The sequence below is a fragment of the Maylandia zebra genome, linkage group LG3 (genome assembly GCF_041146795.1).
Source record: "Maylandia zebra isolate NMK-2024a linkage group LG3, Mzebra_GT3a, whole genome shotgun sequence".
NCBI lineage: Eukaryota > Metazoa > Chordata > Actinopteri > Cichliformes > Cichlidae > Maylandia > Maylandia zebra.
The window spans coordinates 16,159,251-16,177,150 of NC_135169.1; the positions used below are offsets into that span (position 1 = coordinate 16,159,251).

Consider the following 17,900-nt stretch of genomic DNA (forward strand, 5'->3'; position numbering starts at 1 on the left):
AAAAGCATCAATGTCAACTCTTCTTTGACAGCATGGTGGGAGATTCTAAAAATAACGGGTCTTCATTAACCCATGCAAACGTACAGGGGATGTGTGCATGAGGGTGGGAGTGCACGTTTGTGCCTGTGTGCACCTGTTCGTCTGTGTCTATATGTCAGGTCGATCCCAGACTCCACCTTTCTCCACCTTTTCAGGCCCTCCAAAGTAGGGATGGGTACCAGTATGGCACCGGTTCTGACATAAACGGTAGTAACCAGACCAAAAATCAGCGCACATTTCAGTGCTTTATTTCGGTGCTTTTTTTTTTTTCATGAGATGTCATACACTTTGGATTCTACCCGATCACAAGGAAGTAAAATGTAGGCGGGCCCAGGTACGTATGTTCTTTTAGAGCAGAGCTACAGATTAAAAATGCGCAAGGTGAAGCGGTCAAAAGTCTGGCTGTACTTCACAGCAAAAGATGCAAACTCAGCAGCAAGTTCTTTAAGCCCCACGCCCCCGGGGGCAGAAAGGAGGAGATCACCTTTAATCGGTTATAACACGGGGTGAGAAATAGTGGTGCAACGGATCTGTAATCCGAACCGATCCCACTCCACAGTTTGGCACGCACGTGATCCGAAGATTTGAAAAAGAAGAAAAATGTTAGCGGATGAGACTGGGGTCAGACTAAAATTAATTTATTCTCCTCAGATAATTTTTTTCCAAAGATTCTTTCTTTTGTTATCAATAGTTCTCATCACGTTGATTGATGTCCAAGGGGTCTCCTCTCCCATAAATTTGATTCTAATTCCTACCACGGTGATTGGGGTGAAACGTCATCATAGCAGCTTTGACTGGCAGCCACAGTCATAGAGAAACTTGTGTATCTTTGTTCGGGAATAGCAGATAGAGCGTAAGCTCTGAGCGGAGGGCCAGCGTTTACGTTACGAAAACACAACCGACTGTTTTAACCTGACAGCCTGAGGTGTTCTTCAGTAAACTGGACTACCCAACAGAAGGACCCGAGGCCCCGGCGCACTTTTTTGGTAAGTTAAACGTGTTTGTAAGCTAATCCGTAACTACCATCCTTAGCTCGGTCCTGAGACCTAGCTAGCTAAGATGAGCACTTGGCTGTCGGGGTTCGTTTAGCTAATCTGTGCAGGTGAATGAATTTACACGGACTAAAGAAATCAAGAGAAACGTCCCGGGTTACTCAGTCACTGATTACTGTTACTGTACTTTTGTTACAAGTATTATACTGTAAAAGCAACAGGCTGCATCCTGCTTCAGCTCCTGTGCAGAGTTGAATATTAAATATGTGCAAACAACAGCATGTTTTCAGTGTCTTGCCACATCTGTAAAGACAGTAACTTTTTTTTTTTTTTTTTTAAAAAGCTTGTACTTCAGTAACTCCTCATTAATCAGTAACTATGGATTAAAGTACTGTAGTGTAATGCTGAAAAAAATGAAAGAGAAGAACTTCAGATCCTGAGTGTGTGAGGACAGAAGAATCAGCTTTATTTCAGATTGGAGAGATAAACTTTATATTTTAGTTTGTGATGGTTCTGTTCTCTTTGTGATTACAGGAGCTGCCCTCAGATTCAGACCTCAGCACCACCCAGTGACAGCAGACAGATCATCCAACATGTTCACATGTTAACTGCAAAATGAACTGATGAAAACAGTACAAAGGTTAAAGTACCACATGTGCTGTCAGTGAAGGCTGCAGCTTTATTGATAAAGTTAAAGACAAAAAGTCAAAAGGATTAATCACTCATGTAACTGTGTCACTATATATCAGCATTAACAGGACCTCAGTTTGTATCTCAGACCTGCACAGCTTCCGTTTTAAACACTTGATTTACTCAGCTGGCACAGGACAGCTGTGATGAAAGAAAGGGAAGAAGTTTCTCCAAACCTCTAGACCCAGAAACCCAGCTTGGTCCTGATAGTCTCCCTCACTAGTTTCTCTCCAGGGTGAATGTAGCTGTTGATATAATATGGACTCTATTATTAAATCAAAAAAAACAAATTACACTACATTACTGAAACGTTCTGCTGCTGTTTTTAAAGTCTAATGTTACCAGGCTGTAGAGGGGTCTGAAGATTTAAACAGTTTTAGATCCATTACACTCATAGTCTTAAATGTTAAAATCTCAAAGGGCAGCATTATATTTTTGATATTAACAGTAACTCTGGGCTTCTGTAGAGTGTGCAGATGATCTCATCGCTGTCTAAAAATGTATAACAAAACCTAAGGAGTGCTGAATGCTTCAATAACACAGACTATTAGAGTAGCAGGTGTGTAGCATCGCTAACTAGCTAGCAACAAGCCTCCAACACAGTGCGTATGCTAGCGGCTAATCTAGCAAACGAATTAACAACAGAGTGATTTTAGAACTATAAGATGATAAACTGTGTGTCTTTTTTATAACAGTGACATGGTTGTATTTACCTTAATTAAACGAGTCGTCCGTCGTGGTAAACCAGCAAAAAAACTTGAGTCGTTGGGCTACGTAATAAGTGTAGGGGGGGCGTGTTTGCGGTCAACAGCGGGTGTGTGGGCGGGAGCGTTACACAGTCGCTCCACCTCAAGTCACTACTCCAAATTTGCAAGATGGCAGCCTCCATCTGAGACTGAGACCTGACATTTTTCATGTGAGACTGAGACCTGACATTTTTTCATGTGAGTCTGAGACCTGACAACTTTTTTTCCTGAGACCTGACGATGTCCTAAAATGTACACCGTACTCCTGCCACATATCCATGAATCTACCTCTACTCCTCGGCACATATCTAAACTATCTAAGCTTCTCCTCTCTGACTTTATCTCCAAACTGCTGAGTTTTGTGTCTGATGTACTCATTTCTAATCTTGTCCATTTTTGTCAATCCCAGTAAAAATATTAACATTTTCAACTCTTCCACCTCCAGTTTTACAAGTCAACATAAACACACACAGATATTTTTAGAGCCCTGACCACCATGTGGTGCCAGAGCGAACACATTTTATTCTATAACTAAGTTACCACAAATCCAAAACAGAGTGATTTTGCCCAGTTAACATAAAAACAACCGGATCGTCTCTAAACATGAAACAGAAGACATTCATTCAACAATCACCAACCAGCCTCCATATAAACCACACACACAACACAGTACGAGTTCAAAGCTTCAGCATATAAGTGGTAACAATGTTTCAATCCTTTACAAAAACACACAAACTACTACTTACTTTAGAATTTCATTTTTAGACCTTATGCTCAAAACAGTCATTGAAAAAAATCCTCAAATCTAAAATCCCAGCTGTTCTCATCCTGCTCCTTTCTTGCCTTCCTTTTTTGAGTACTGCTTTTTGGGGGGCTTGTTAAAGAGAATTTCTAATTTATGTTGCAGGTAGACTGATGAACTACTCTGACTCACAGATCATTTACTTCCCATCATGACACTCTGGCATGAAATGTTTACAGAAAAGCCGCCTGTTTTTAATACATGCAGAAACCTTGAAACACTGGTTTCAGTGTTGACTTCACTCACATGTGACACTGACTCCGGGGAGGGGGAGACGGCGGGTCCTTCATGGGAGGCCCCGCCGGCTCCGGAAATTCCCCCCACGGGTGATTTCCCACTGGAGCAGTCTCGTGATGACACCCTACGCTCAGCCTTTGACCAGGTAATTGAAACTGATGGTCATGTGGTGCGCCCTGAAGCCATGCGGACCTACCTGCGCTTCATTTTATTAAAATATTATATTGAGTGAGTCGTGACACTCACACGGAGGAGGCACACGCCCAGTTGTTGGTGCTGCCGGGCCGTCGGGAAATGATTTTCCAGGCGGCTCATTATAACCCCATGGCAGGGCATATGGGATATGAAAAAACTCTGGAGCGAATAACGGCCCGATTTTATTGGCCGGGCATCGGAGCAGATGTGCGCCGCTGGTGCGCGTCCTGCCCGGACTGCCAACTTGTTAATCAGCCGGCCATACCAAAAGCGCCTTTGCGCCCGCTCCCACTCATGGAGGTCCCCTTTGAGCGCATTGGCATGGACCTCATCGGGCCGTTTCACCGGAGTGCACGCGGCTATCGCTTTGTATTAGTCCTGGTGGATTATGCAGTGCGATAGCCGGTGTTGTGCCAAAAAGTGATTGTCTGCCAAAAACTGATTTCCAATGTTGCTGTGTATTTTTTCTGTGTAATATCTTTACGTATGTTCGTAAATAGACTTTGGTAAACAGGGTTTACAAAGGGGTTACATACAGAATTAAAAAATTATCTGTTTTTCAAGTATCTTTACAACTCTGTGTTATTGTACTTACATTATAACCAATCCGGTCCTTTATCCCCACTTAAAATGTTTTTACAGAACTATTGTAATATTTGCTGCCATTTCTGCTGTCCTGTTGGCCAACTTACTCTTACAAAATACATTTGTAATGTTAATGAGATTTTTTTAACTACATAAATAAAGGTTATATAAAAGTCACTGCCAAAAACTGATTGCGGCTTCTACCTTACACGAATGTTGTTTGTGGCTCAAGATGACTTTATGTCATCCATAAGGGATGCATTTGACATATGTTTAACATATTATAGCCCAACAAGTTACTTATAGCAGTTTAAATATGAGCATCAGTTTTTGGCAAATACCGGAAATCAGTTTTTGGCAGACAATCACTTTTTGGCACAACACCGGAAGCAGTCCCGCTGCGCAACATCTCTGCAAAGAGTGTGGCGCAGGCACTGTTTCAGGTCATCTCCCGAGTCGGAATCCCGAAAGAGATATTGACTGACCAGGGCACTTTGTTCATGTCTCGCACACTGCGGGAACTGTACGAATTACTGGGCATTAAATCTATTCGGATCAGCGTCTACCACCCTCAGACGGACGGAGTGGTGGAGCGGCTAAATAAGACTTTAAAGTCCATGATTCGTAAGTTCATTACCGAAGATGAACGCAATTGTGATCGCTGGCTAGACCCTCTGTTATTTGCAGTGCGGGAGGTGCCCCAGGCCTGCAAAATGAACTGATGAAAACAGTACAAAGGTTAAAGTACAACATGTGCTGTAGTGAAAGCTGCAGCTGTTTTATTGATGTCAATAAAAAATTGTACTTAGTAGTCAGTATAAGCTTTTAATGATCTAAGTTTACATGTGATAGAATACTACATGATGACCTTTTTATTACTTAGACTGATTTTTCACTATAAGACTTGTTCTGTTCTTTTCTTATCAGTTTCTTCCCACAGCGATAGTAAGAGCTGAACAAGCAGTTTTCGCTCCCTACCAGGAAAATGAGCTGCTTCCCACAAACCGCACACGCACACACAACCACATACGCACATGCTCACGACTCAACATTCCACTGAACAAATGTATTCACTGTTGTATTACTCTTCTTGTGTATAAATAAAGACAAGCACAAGAACAGAGCGCGCACATCACAGGGCCCCCACTCTGGTGTGAGCGCTCTATGACCGCCCTTGCAAGTAAAATCTGCAGCGTGTGACTTTCTACTCTCTGACTCTCAGCTGAAGAAGTGTCTTTTAGAATAAATCTCTTGACAATTGATAACGTTAAAGACAAAAAGTCACTTGTATGTTGAACTACAAACTTGTGATCTGGAATTCTTTCACAGTTTTTTGCAGATGTTGTGTTATTTACCATAAAGTGATTCAGAGTTAATCATACCAGAGTAACCAGAGAGGATCATATATATTTTTAAATATATAACTTTCTACAGGACTGAATATAATATCTTTATGTAAAAGTCCAGAGCCTCTGGGAGTATCTGAGTATTTATAACATTACACAAAGCAAAGGTCTCATCACAGCGTTCATGAAATGCTGGGTTTATCCATCTTCTGGGGCGGGCCTACAGAGGAGTGATGAAGATTTCCCTGTGAGGGAGCTGCTGGTGAAGATCATGAGTCCTGCTTAATCAATGCCATGTGCTTCAGTGTTCCTGGTGTTTCTTAAATGATGCCTCTTTCAGTGGGTCAACAGAACTTCTGGCACAGGACAGCTGTGATGAAAGAAAGGGAAGAAGTTTCTCCAAACCTCTAGACCCAGAAACCCAGCTTGGTCCTGATGGTCTCCCTCACTAGTTTCTCTCCAGGGTGAATGTAGCTGTTATACATAATATGGATTATTATTAAATAAAAAGAACAAATTAGACTACTGAAACCTTCTGCTGCTGATTTTAAAGTTTCCATGTTACCAGGCTGAAGAGATTTAAACAGTTTTAAATCCATTACACTCACAGTCTTAAATGTTAAAATCTCAAAGGACAGCATTATATTTTTGATATTAACAGTAACTCTGGGCTTCTGTGGAGTGTGTAGCCGATCTCATCGCTGTCTAAAAATGGATTAAAAAAACCATAAGAAGTGCTGAATCCTTCAACAACACAGACTATTAGAGTAGCAGCTGTCTGTGTGAAGCACTTGCTGCAGGGTTGCGCCATGAACGTATTCAGCTGCCAACAAAAAGCAGGACTCAGTGCGGGCAACTGCCATGAGTCTGACGATGTTGGGGTGAGACAGTCTCCTAATAAAACAGAAACATCTCCGAATAAAAAACAAAAAAAATCACGTTTCACCATTGTCGCTAGCTAGAATGAATTAGCCAGACAAAAATAGTACTGATTTGGTTTCGTACAAAAATAGCTTTCCTTCTCTGATATGTAACTTTCACAACATAACCGCGACTTAATATAACACAACTGTGGCAAAAATATAAACAAAAGGTCGTGTCCAAATTCATGAGCTCCATCCTCCTGAGGACCCGGCCTTCGCGGTCTACGTGGGCCGGGTCCTCAGAAGGTCGGGTAGGCCGGAAGTAAACGGCCGTGAAATTTCAATCAATCAATCAGTCTTTATTTATAAGACTTATTATTTATTTATTGTTTATTTATTATTATTTATAAGATTTATTATTTATAAGCACTTTTCATACAAAAAAATGTAGCACAAAGTGCTTTACATAGTTAAAAGCAGCCCACCCCACCCTCCAACTCACTCCCCACACTCTCATTAACATAAATGATGTGAATACACACATATCCCCCCCCACACACACACACACATACACACACATACACACACGCGCACACTTAAAGAGTAAAAATTGGGCTGGGCTCGCATGAGCCAAGTGAGGAAACACTATAACAAGGAGCCGTCTGCACCGGGAGCCGGTCACAGACCGCAGCCTCCAGGCTGGGCACACAGCAGGAGGGAGGCCAAGGAGCCCCCCAGCCAGGCTGAGAGGACCCCCAGAGACCCAGCAGCCACGGTCAATCACAGCCCCGGTGCAGAGAGCGCCCTCCGAGGAAACACTGGAGATATGACACAATACGATATATACAGGGTAAAAAAATAAATAAGAATAGGATACAATATAAATATAAATATAAATAGAGTAAGAAGATTAAAAAATGAATAAGAATAAAATCAAACAAATATTAGGTGAAGCCTAAATTAATAATAGAATAACAGGATAGAATAAATAAGCATAAAATAAATAAACGCTAAGTAAAAGCTAAATTAAAAAGGTGGGTCATGAGCCTGTTCTTAAAAACATGTACGTTCTCTGCGGCCCTGAGCTCCTCCGGCAGGCTGTTCCACAGACGAGGACCATACCACTGAAAAGCTGCCTCTCCGTGAGTATGTGTCCTAACTTTAGGGACAATGAAAAGGCCAGTACCAGAGAACCTCAGGGTCCGCGAGGGTTCGTATGGTAAAAGCAGATCTGAGAGATAAGAAGGCCCAAGACCATTAAGACATTTAAAAACCAATAAAAGAACTTTAAAATCGATCCTGAAACACACGGGGGGCCAGTGCAGCGATTCTAAAACCGGTGTAATGTGGGCCCGCCCTCTGGTCTTCGTCAGCACACGAGCTGCCGAGTTTTGCAAAAGTTGTAAAGTTGAAATATTCTTCTTAGGAAGACCAGAGAGCAGGGCATTACAGTAATCAATGCGACTGGTAATGAAAGGTAATAAAATTGGACGGTGTAGCCTTCTGATTAGCGTCACTGCTGTCTCGGTGGATTTTAATAAACTCAGCCGTCTGGTCCTTGCTATCTAAAATATAACAGGACACTGGCGTAAATTCTCGACCGTCTCACACTGTTTAATCAGTTTTCTGTTTGACGTTTAGTCAGCTGTGTAAAAACCAAGGAGGAACCCACCCGGGGGATTAATAAAGTTTTATTTTATCTAATCTAATAACTTTAATCTCAGCCAAACCGATTTACTCACAAACAAACAAAACACTGAAAAAAGGCCCAACAATAACATTTTTAGGTTGTCTAAGTGACTTATATATTACGTTTAACCAGAGCAGCGAAAGTCCGCGGTGATCTGAAAATGATGTGCTGGGAGTTGTGCCGTTCTCAGCCGCATCAGTGACCCTCGAGCTCCGGGCTAGCTATCGAGCTGGTCGGCTGCATTTGGAGGAGTCGGAGACAGCCTTCGGTGCGTCGCTGTGACGTAATCGGTCTACAAATGCAGCCTCAGGAGGATGCAGCCCATGAATTTGGACACGACCAAAGTTAAACTTACATTATGTCGTTAGGAGCCTGAACTGCGGTAAAACTCCGGTGAGGTCAATGACCTCACGCTCTCCCACTGTCACACGTTGATGACGTATTTGGAAATCAATTCGGGTGGGACGTGACAACACCGCCACCTGCAGCAAGATTTTCTCTCTGGAACCTTGTGTTCTGATACCTGACAACTTTTTTCTTGAGAATTGACGATGTCCTAAAATGTACACCGTACATGTGACATCACATGCAGTAAATTTGGGCCCACGTGGGTTTTGGCCTTGGAACGTCTGATTGGTTGAAGTAACGTGAAGGTGGCTTCATTACTGTGATTCTATTGGCTCAAACAATTAAAAAGAGGCGTCAATCATGCAAATTGGCCAAAAGAATCAAAAGTTACAGCCCCTCAGAGTTTAAAGGGCCAATTAAGCGCTCCATGCGCATGGCAGAAAAGGCCCATTATCATGTAAACGTGTGGTTAATTCTTCAAAAATATATTTTAAAAAATCATTTTTAGGCATGTTAATAAAATTTATTAATTTCTGCTCTTAAATACCTGAAAAATTCAACTGGCATGGTGTACAATTGTGTGCCAAAATTGGATATTTTTGTACAACGTCTGGATATTCGTGCATTGACAGCGCTGTAATTTTTCACTCTTTCACTTTAAAAACATAAATCTTTGCACAAATGATGTTTATATGTTGGTTACTGAATTTCTGTAATGAAATGTGAACTGAGTACCGATTTGGCACCGGTATCGGATAAAACCTAAACGATACCCATCCCTACTCCAAAGTGTGGAGGCTTATCTCCCTTCACCATACTTCCTGCCAGTGGCTGATGCCCTCAGGCGTCAGTGCATTGGTGTTTTTTGGTGTCCAGGGCTGGGCACTCAGGTGTGTACTGGCTCACTCCCGGTGGCAGCATGGCGGGGCCTGCCACCCATGGCTCAGTCCTCTTCCAGGGTGTGGGGGACCCTCAGCCCTCCTCAGCCTCTGGGCCTGTTGCTCAATTCCCTCTGGCACAGCTGGCTTCCTGCAGAGCCTGCGGGCACATCACTGCAGTCCCCTCTGGCTTCTGCTCCGTGGCTGCTGGGTGACCCCTCATCTGGGGCTCTCCTCAGCTCTTCCCAGGAGGGTGGCAAGGATGCCCCTCCGGTGGTCCTCCTTGGGCTCTTGCACTCCGGGGAGTCTGCATGTCTGGGGCCTGGATCTCCTCCATGCCTGCTTCATGCCCTGGGGGTCAGAGCTATGGCTCCCCACACCCTCTAGCAGATCGTTACTTGGAGAAACCATTTGAATACAAGTGTGCTGATCCACACAGGTGTGCACAAAGGTGTTAACAGACACAAACTACACTTTTCTTGGCTGCTACCTCAAAGCACATTAAGTGCTGTCCGTCTTGCGTGCTGCACAACAACATTCAATATTTAGTATTTACTGTTATTTACTGTTATCTAGATTAATGCAATGGTGCTGTGTTTATTATGTTGCTGTCTTTTTTGTTCTCTCTTTTTATTCTCTCTCAACAAGTGATCCAGGAGATTTTTTTTTCTTTTAAGTGTCCTTCCTCACTGTCCTCCTTCCTCTCTGTTTTTCTGTTCCTTCATCTTTCTCTCTCCCTTTCCTATCCCACCAGCCATGTCTGTCCCATCAGTAACAACTGAAAACCAAATAAAATAAATGATAACAGCAAAGGTCGGTCAAATGGACCAAAATGACAAGGCTGTGATGATTCACTTGGCAAAGCAAATCCTTTGGGTATATTTGTTGGCTTTCACAGATAAATTCTGACGGCTAAAAAACCAAACAGGACAGGCAACAAAAACAAACAAAAAACATTCCCCTAACTAGAAAGTGTTGATACTCAGAGCACTTGGGCTCTATCTTGGCTACTTTTACATCTTTTACATCTGATCCCATTGTTTTAGCACTAATATTCCCCCGTTGAAAAGATCCCAACATTAGCCGAGCCCCTAAAATTATGTATGGATGGTGCCTTCATGAGGGTTATGTTGCCAGTATATTATAATAAAGAGGGACAGAACATGAGCTTGTGTACAGCTTGACACACTTGCCTCTAAGGGGGTTTCCATTTCTACTTAGCGCCATGCGCCACCTAGTGACATCTTGGAGTAATGTCAAAGGAATGAGTAAATAAAGACAGAATAAAGATATTATAAAAAAAAAAAATATTATTTAACTTATGAATTGAATTTTGAATCCCTACTTGTGTTATTTATCAGTTAAAATCACCTTCAAGCCTCAGTCTGCCTGGGCCTTGTGTTCAGCATCATAAACAACAATCAAAGACAACAGTGCTCAAACTGAAGGTCCTGGCAGTCCTAAATATTCTGTTCTCTTTTCTTCTTCCTCATTTGAGCCCCTCTTTTTTTAGCTTAATTTAAAATAGTATAAAATAATAACACAATAATCAAAAAGGCCACTGCCTCACCCAGTGACTGTCAACTGATTTGATGTCATCTTGCACAAATGATTTGGGACGCCCCTTTCTGTAGATTTGCCTTCCTGGTCTCCCCGTTTCCCACACCTTCAACTAATAATTCATCAGAGACCTCCATATAGAAGTAATAGGTGTGGGTATGATTCTCTGCGAGACCATGGTTGTATCTACTAGAGATAGACTGATCCAATATACAGCATCGGTATCAGTCTGATCCTGACCTAAATTACTGGGTCGGAGATCAGGGAGAAATAAAAAATGTAATCCAATCCTTTAAATATCACAAAAGCACCTCACAAAACTTACCACATGACATAATCCAGGTAGTGAGAAGTGTCCGTCACATGATAGAGCGAGTTACTTCACACTGAAAGCATTTGGAGCATCTGGAGTCTCAGTCTGTGCTGCCAAACCAGCATTTCATCTCCGAGCAGGCCAACCCAGACAAGTAAAGCAGGTGTGTAAGTTGTTCTCTGAACGTTTGTAAAGCATTCCCACCTTAAGCTCAACAACCAATATACGGAGCTCCAATGTCTGTGTGTTGTCATTGCTAAGTCTGACCGTACGATGGATAGACTCAAGTTTTACAAAAAGCAGTGTTGCAGGCTAAACAGTTTTATGGTTCTAAAATAAATTTATGAAAAACACAGTTTTGTATAGAAATTACACAAATTTCAGGTTAGATATGATAGAAACAGCTTACACTGACATCCATCTTGATAAAAGATGAGTGTCATGAAGCTGTGTTTGCATTTATTTGCGCTGCTTTCCACTCTGGATGTCTTACTTATGTTGAGCTGTAAGTATAAAAGGGTCCATTCTACAATCAGATTTTTTTAGGTTGTTGAATAGAAACATTAATTTGTACTGATATTGCACTTTTACTTATTTTTTTCAGAACCAGAGTTTTTTAAATCTGCATAAAATTGCAATATATATTACTTGTTATTATTACTTTACATGTTACATATATATTATATAAATTACTTCATTATTACTTTTATTACTTTAAATACTTAGGTTTAAAGTTCTGCTAAAAGTTAAAATAAAACATCAGTATTGCTGAACTACAAAATATTTTGGGTGCAGTGTAATTTTTGCATACATATATAATAGAGTAGCTTTAGTGTTTTTTGTTTTGTCTTTTTAAATTTGAGTATGAACTTGTACAAAATACAGCAAGACATTAAAAAACAGTTTTATTGATTAGAAAATACACTGTATCGAATTCATATCGGTATTGGCAGATATCAAAATTTATGATAGCGGCATCGGACATAAAAAAATGGTATTGTACCATCTCTTCAAAATACCATCAATTATTTAATATATTGTCAATGCCCATTCACGCCTCGTGCCAAGACAAAAACTGAGTAAATAGAACTGTTTAGAAAATGGTGGTGAGCCATGTGTAAGGCAAATGATATAGAAGCATTTGCAAAGCTTTGAGTGCTTCCAGATGCAACTCCAATAATTGCATGACAGAAGTTAGAGCTAAGACCCAGTTTGGCTTGGAGTTGACCAAATTAGGCAGAAAGACATTAAGGGATTCATTATGTTGCTTTCAGCAGCATGAAAAACATTTGCTGTGTGTGTGTGTGTGTGTGTGTGTGTGTGTGTGTGTGTGTGTGTGTGTGTGTGTGTGTGTGTGTGTGCGTGTGTGTGTGTGTGTGTATGTGTGAGGGCATTTTCTTCTTTGTCTGCAAAATTGATCACATAAAATTGAGCCGTTAATATCACAAATGCCTTTCCAATTTGGTAATAGAACAGACTTAATTTCTTCTTCACATATCCAAAACACATCTGCTAGTGGATAAGGTCCATTTGTTAAACTATAAACATTTAACCATTGGGAATAGGATTTATCATGTCCTATTATATATACACCCCGCCCCGTTTTTGGCAGGTCATACATGTTCTCACATATTCTTTTGCTGAAATTTCAAAATGCATAGTGTAGAATTGTCGGTATATCATAAAGACCATCCCTCAGAGTATCCCTCCTGATGAGCCATGGCTCAAAACCATGCCTCACTAGAGCGGCTGTTTTGTGTAATGACTTGGGAAGAATGGGTTTTCCTGCTATTTTCACTATATCATCAGTGTCTACTGCTCTGTGTTTTGCTTCTGTTCTCTTGGTGATGCTGCTTTTTGTTCGCCCTGCAGTACAGATAGTGGACTGGTGTGGTTTTCACGAGTTGTTAGTAAGACTGTGGTTGCTGTGGCTGCTGCTTTTGCAGCTTTGTCAGCAAAATTGTAATTTCAGAGTCATTCTTCTGATGTGCTGCACATTTGCAAATTGCTAAATGTCGCGTAACATGAGGAGTTTGCTCCCATGTAAACAGATGTGTGCCATGATAAAACCTTCCTCCACACTAGAAATAAGAAACTGATTTCAACCCTCTGTTACTTCTTATTCTCTTATTTTATAATCCACTCATTTTTCCAAATCTAGTATCAATCAACAAATTTGCATATCAGCTCATAATGCGCTACGTTGAGAGGTCAACAGAAATACACGTTCAAAATATTATCACAAAAGAGAATATCTTTCATACAGTAAATTACTTGTGTTGCATCAATCAACCAGAGAGCATTTCACAATTTATTGTATTACCAACTAAATGTATTGTCTGATTACTGCTTGGTCATACCAGACTCTCTTTGTCTTTATTTTTTCTTCTCTGTTTTCACAAACGTTTCACCTATTGTCCTGCAAGCTGGAGAGTTAAATGTCAGCAGTGGATAAATTCAACATTTGATAACAAAATTCTTTCAAAATTTCCCTGCTTTAACACCAATGGGAGATATAGGCGCATGTATAGTGTGTGCTATAGTGTAAGCTGTTCTTCATTGCATGTACTGTATGTGTATTAGTACGCTTGCATGCAGGGCCTGTGGGCCTGTCTCACTCAAAAGGGCATTTTCTTAACAGCTGCCTTTCTCTCACGTGTGTTAAGAAAGGCAAATGTGCTTGTAGCAGTTGTGAGATTATTATGCTGTTATATGTTACATTATACCTGTAATCAAACTGAGTGAATCATGATACTGCTGTAGGCCACATCATACTTCTTGTGTAATCAGTATGTAGTTTTAGTTTGCATCACACTTCTGAGTTAAAAGAATGTGAAAATCATTAGATGTATTAGATAAGTTTGTATCATCCTATGCTGCTGATTTTCTGTGAGTGATTTAGACTATTTCATGACATTTCATATTGCTGAGCTATGAAGAGAATATTGTGTTCAGAGAGTCAGGGACCCTTTTTTTCCCCCTGATAGAAGAGACAACAGAGGACATTACATGGGAGCTTCACCCCCACCTTTTGTTGAAAGCAGAAAAACAGGGAGCCAAGATCATAACTCATGCTCACTGACATTCACAGGATGTGAATGCTTAGTTTTGTGGCTGTGGCACATTTTGTATGGCTTCTTTTCTTTTGTTCAGTAGCTTTCTGCCTTCACCTGAGAGGGTGTGCCCTAGGTATGTGCCTTCAGGTCTCCATAATTAGAGTTTATTTAAAGATACCTTGTGGCCCTAACTTAACCAAGTGGCGTAACATAGCCATAGTATTTTGTTTACACCCTTCCTCTGTGTGGCCAGTCACTAAAATGTCATCTACGTAGAGTAGAAACTGTCTCTGCCCCTCAAAAGTGAAGCCAAACAGGTGTTGTGGGTCGGGGTGGAAAGGCACTGAGAGAAAAAATTCAATTCAATTCAATTCAATTTTATTTATATGGCGCCAAATCACAACAAAAGTCGCCTCAAGGCGTTTGATAAGTCTCACTGAGAACCATTGTTCTTTTGGAGTGACTGGATTCAGTATAGTGTGAGGATTTGCTACTACTGGTAGCATCATTTCAGTGATTTCATTTATTACTCGCAGATCATGCACTAGACGGTATTTTGCAGTATTAGCTTTCTTCACCACTTAAACAAAACATCACTCTTTGTTTTATTATTATTATTATTATTATTATTATTATTATTATTATTATTATAAAAATTACATTTTCCTTTCTCAAAAAACAGAAAATGAAATTGTAGTTGTTTATGGCTGAGAAACACAAAACCCCCTTTTTTTGTTTAGCTTTCAAGACAAGAAACTAAGTTTTAACTTTTCTACCTTGTCACCTAAAACAAAGCAAACAACCCAGCTCTCAGCTGGCTCTGAACTTATCATTATCAAGGTCGCATGGTGAGAGCTACTTCAGAAGTCACAGTGCTCCTCACTCAAGCAACACGTCAAAAACAAAAACAAAAAGCAAAAAACTCAGCACACTACACAGAGAACAACAGTCAAGACACAACTGAAAACGCTGTTCTTCTTCTTCGTTCTCCTTGAACTTTAGAATAAACTTAATCTGCATTAGTAAATCATATGCCTAATCATTATATGTCACTGTGATCCACGAGTGTGATCACAAAGTTACTTATTTTTCAAAACAAAACAAAAGCAAACAAAACAAAACAAAAAACAAATTGCTGATCACATGAACGCTTTACACACATGAGTCAGGATGCAAAAAAGGCTGCTGCCAAAAACAAATCAGAAGTATGAGAGAAGAAAAAACTGAGCTCACAGACAGCTGCATGTTTGAGCTCTCATGCAGCTCCTGCTCTAGAAAACGTGTTACTTGCTCATCAGCTTACAGTGACCACATATTTAATTCAGCTTCTCACTCTTGTAGCTTAGCTGTTGTATGCAGGGTTTAGCTTATTAGTTGTTAGTATAGGTGTGCTCTATATCTCAATAATGTCTCATCCAGGATGACAGGTTTTCAAGCAGGTCAAGTGCCTCTATGCACTTAATTAGTTTAGATATTCTCTTTATTTTCTTCATCTCATATGTCATTGTACTGAATTTGAGCAACCTTAAGCTTGATGCAGACTATTTCTAACAATTATCCACCTCACATCATAACTGACTAAGGTTCCTCTTCATATTAATATTATTTCATTATTAATGCTATTATTTTTATATAACAGCAATGGTATATTACAATATTTTATTTATTTTTATTTTGTATCCACCTAGGGCTGCGGGTGATCTGCAGTTTCACCCTTTTGCAAGCTGGAGACATTTTCCACACTTTCCGTGGCTGAACAATGACACAACCTTAATATACCTTATGCATCTCTCTATTTTATTTAGTATGTGTTTGTGTGAATTATCTGCTTTCATTCATTCTATTCATTCTGGGCATGTCTCATTGTTAATACCAGTTTACAGGTTGTTATCCTTGCTATTATTAGTTTGAATACATTACAGTTAAGCTCTAATGTAATTAAGCCTTTGGTTTATTTAACTTTATTCCTCTTGTATTTATATGTATTCAGTCGGGTTTGTTTCCAGCCCTTTTTAAACTTCTACTTTGACCTCTAATTTTTCACTGGGTGAGGGATTATTACGTTCTTCCTGATCTGAACTGCTCTCATCACCTGAGCTGCTATCCTGTTCTGAGTCTCTGTCTTCTTTGTTTGTTAATGCTTTTATTCTTTTTTGCCTGTCTGCCTCTTCCTTTCATCTGTCTGGGTGGTGGCAGCCACAGTGGTTGCAGCCAGTCATTCTGTGCCGGGCGTTCTCTGTGTCTTACAGTCACGTGCAAGGCGTCCCTTTTCCCCACACTCCCAGCATGTAGTGCTAAAGCCACTGTTTGGTGTGTGTCTAAACCTGCCTCTACCTCTTGCTCTTCCACTCTGCATTCCTCTCCCCTTCTTTTGGATGATTCCTGCTCCGGCTTGTTGTTTTTCTAACCGCTCCTCATCAGGTGTTAATTTTGCTTGTTTATTCCCCATTTTCAAAGATTTTGCTGGACCGTCGCTGGCACGCTTGACTTCAGAGTGGTTTACTGATACGGCCTTCGACTTCACCCTAACGGTGAAGCAGTATCAGTTTTATGAGATGAAACTCAACCGTTCTCCTTTATCACCAGTACGCGAGCCTCAGCAAAGAAAACAGAATGGAAGTAGTTCAGCAGCGTATTGTGCTGTAAAATCAACTTACTTCCAAAACATACACACATAGATATTTTATGGCTACTTCTAAAACTAGTCTAAACTTAGTTCCTTTTGGCGAACTTAACCTATTTTATCACCTTATTTCACGCGTTTCTTAAAACCTTCTCGGTGGTTTTATACATCAAAATAGTGTTTCTCACCCTCAGACGTCTCACTGGTGGTTCGGATCGCCAGACTGAATCCCACCGCCGTGGACCAGACTATAAACACCGGCCCGGACCCAAATTTACGTCGCGGGGCTTTCGTCCTCGTCTAAGAGGGCTGTCAACAGACTTCAGTGCTGGCTTCCCACGGCGTCAGGAATCAGTCTTGCCAGATCCTGGAACAGAGTCACAGATAACAGTTCTGATGTTTCTGCCCCAGCTACGAAGGACCAAAATAATTGTCAAGAGATTCATTCTAAAAGACACTTCTTCAGCTGAGAGTCAGAGAGTAGAAAGTCACACGCTGCAGTTTTTACTTGCAAGGGCGGTCATAGAGCGCTCACATCAGAGTGGGGGCCTGTGATGTGCGCGCTCTGTTCTTGCATTTTACGTATGTGATTGTGTGTGTGCGTGTGTGTGTGTGTGTGTGTGTGTGCACGAGCGAGGTCAGAACTGCTTGTTCAACTTCCCACTATCGCTGTGGGAAGATTCAGATAAAAATATCAGAACACATTTTATAAAGAACAATCAGTTCTAAGCAAGGAAAAGGTCATCATGCAGGATTCTATCACATGTAAACTTATATCATTAAAAGCTTGTACTGACTACTAAATACAATTTTCCACTGACAATTAACCTTATGAACAAAATAAGTTCAACATCAGTAACATAGCACCCACCCAGCTGTAGAAACTCCGTCATGCTAGCTAGTACCCAGTACGAAGAAGTCAGCGTAAGCAAAATAA

General features: G+C 40.8%; 1 protein-coding gene and 1 long non-coding RNA gene across 4 annotated transcripts in view; one reads left to right on the forward strand and one right to left on the reverse strand.

Moving 5' to 3' along the window:
- The window catches only part of LOC101487469 (butyrophilin subfamily 3 member A2), a 406,303-nt gene that overhangs the window by 327,769 nt on the left and 60,634 nt on the right, over positions 1–17,900 (forward strand). The gene's annotated exons all lie outside the window — the stretch shown is intronic.
- On the reverse strand, positions 1,853–17,513 carry LOC143416993 (uncharacterized). 2 transcript variants are annotated; one of them, XR_013097230.1, is made up of 3 exons: positions 17,472–17,513; positions 17,152–17,330; positions 1,853–1,986 (listed from the first exon to the last, which is right to left on the reverse strand). It is a non-coding gene; the product is annotated as an uncharacterized LOC143416993 (long non-coding RNA). The 2 variants fall into 2 exon arrangements; XR_013097229.1 differs by lacking the exon at positions 1,853–1,986 and adding an exon at positions 5,034–6,106.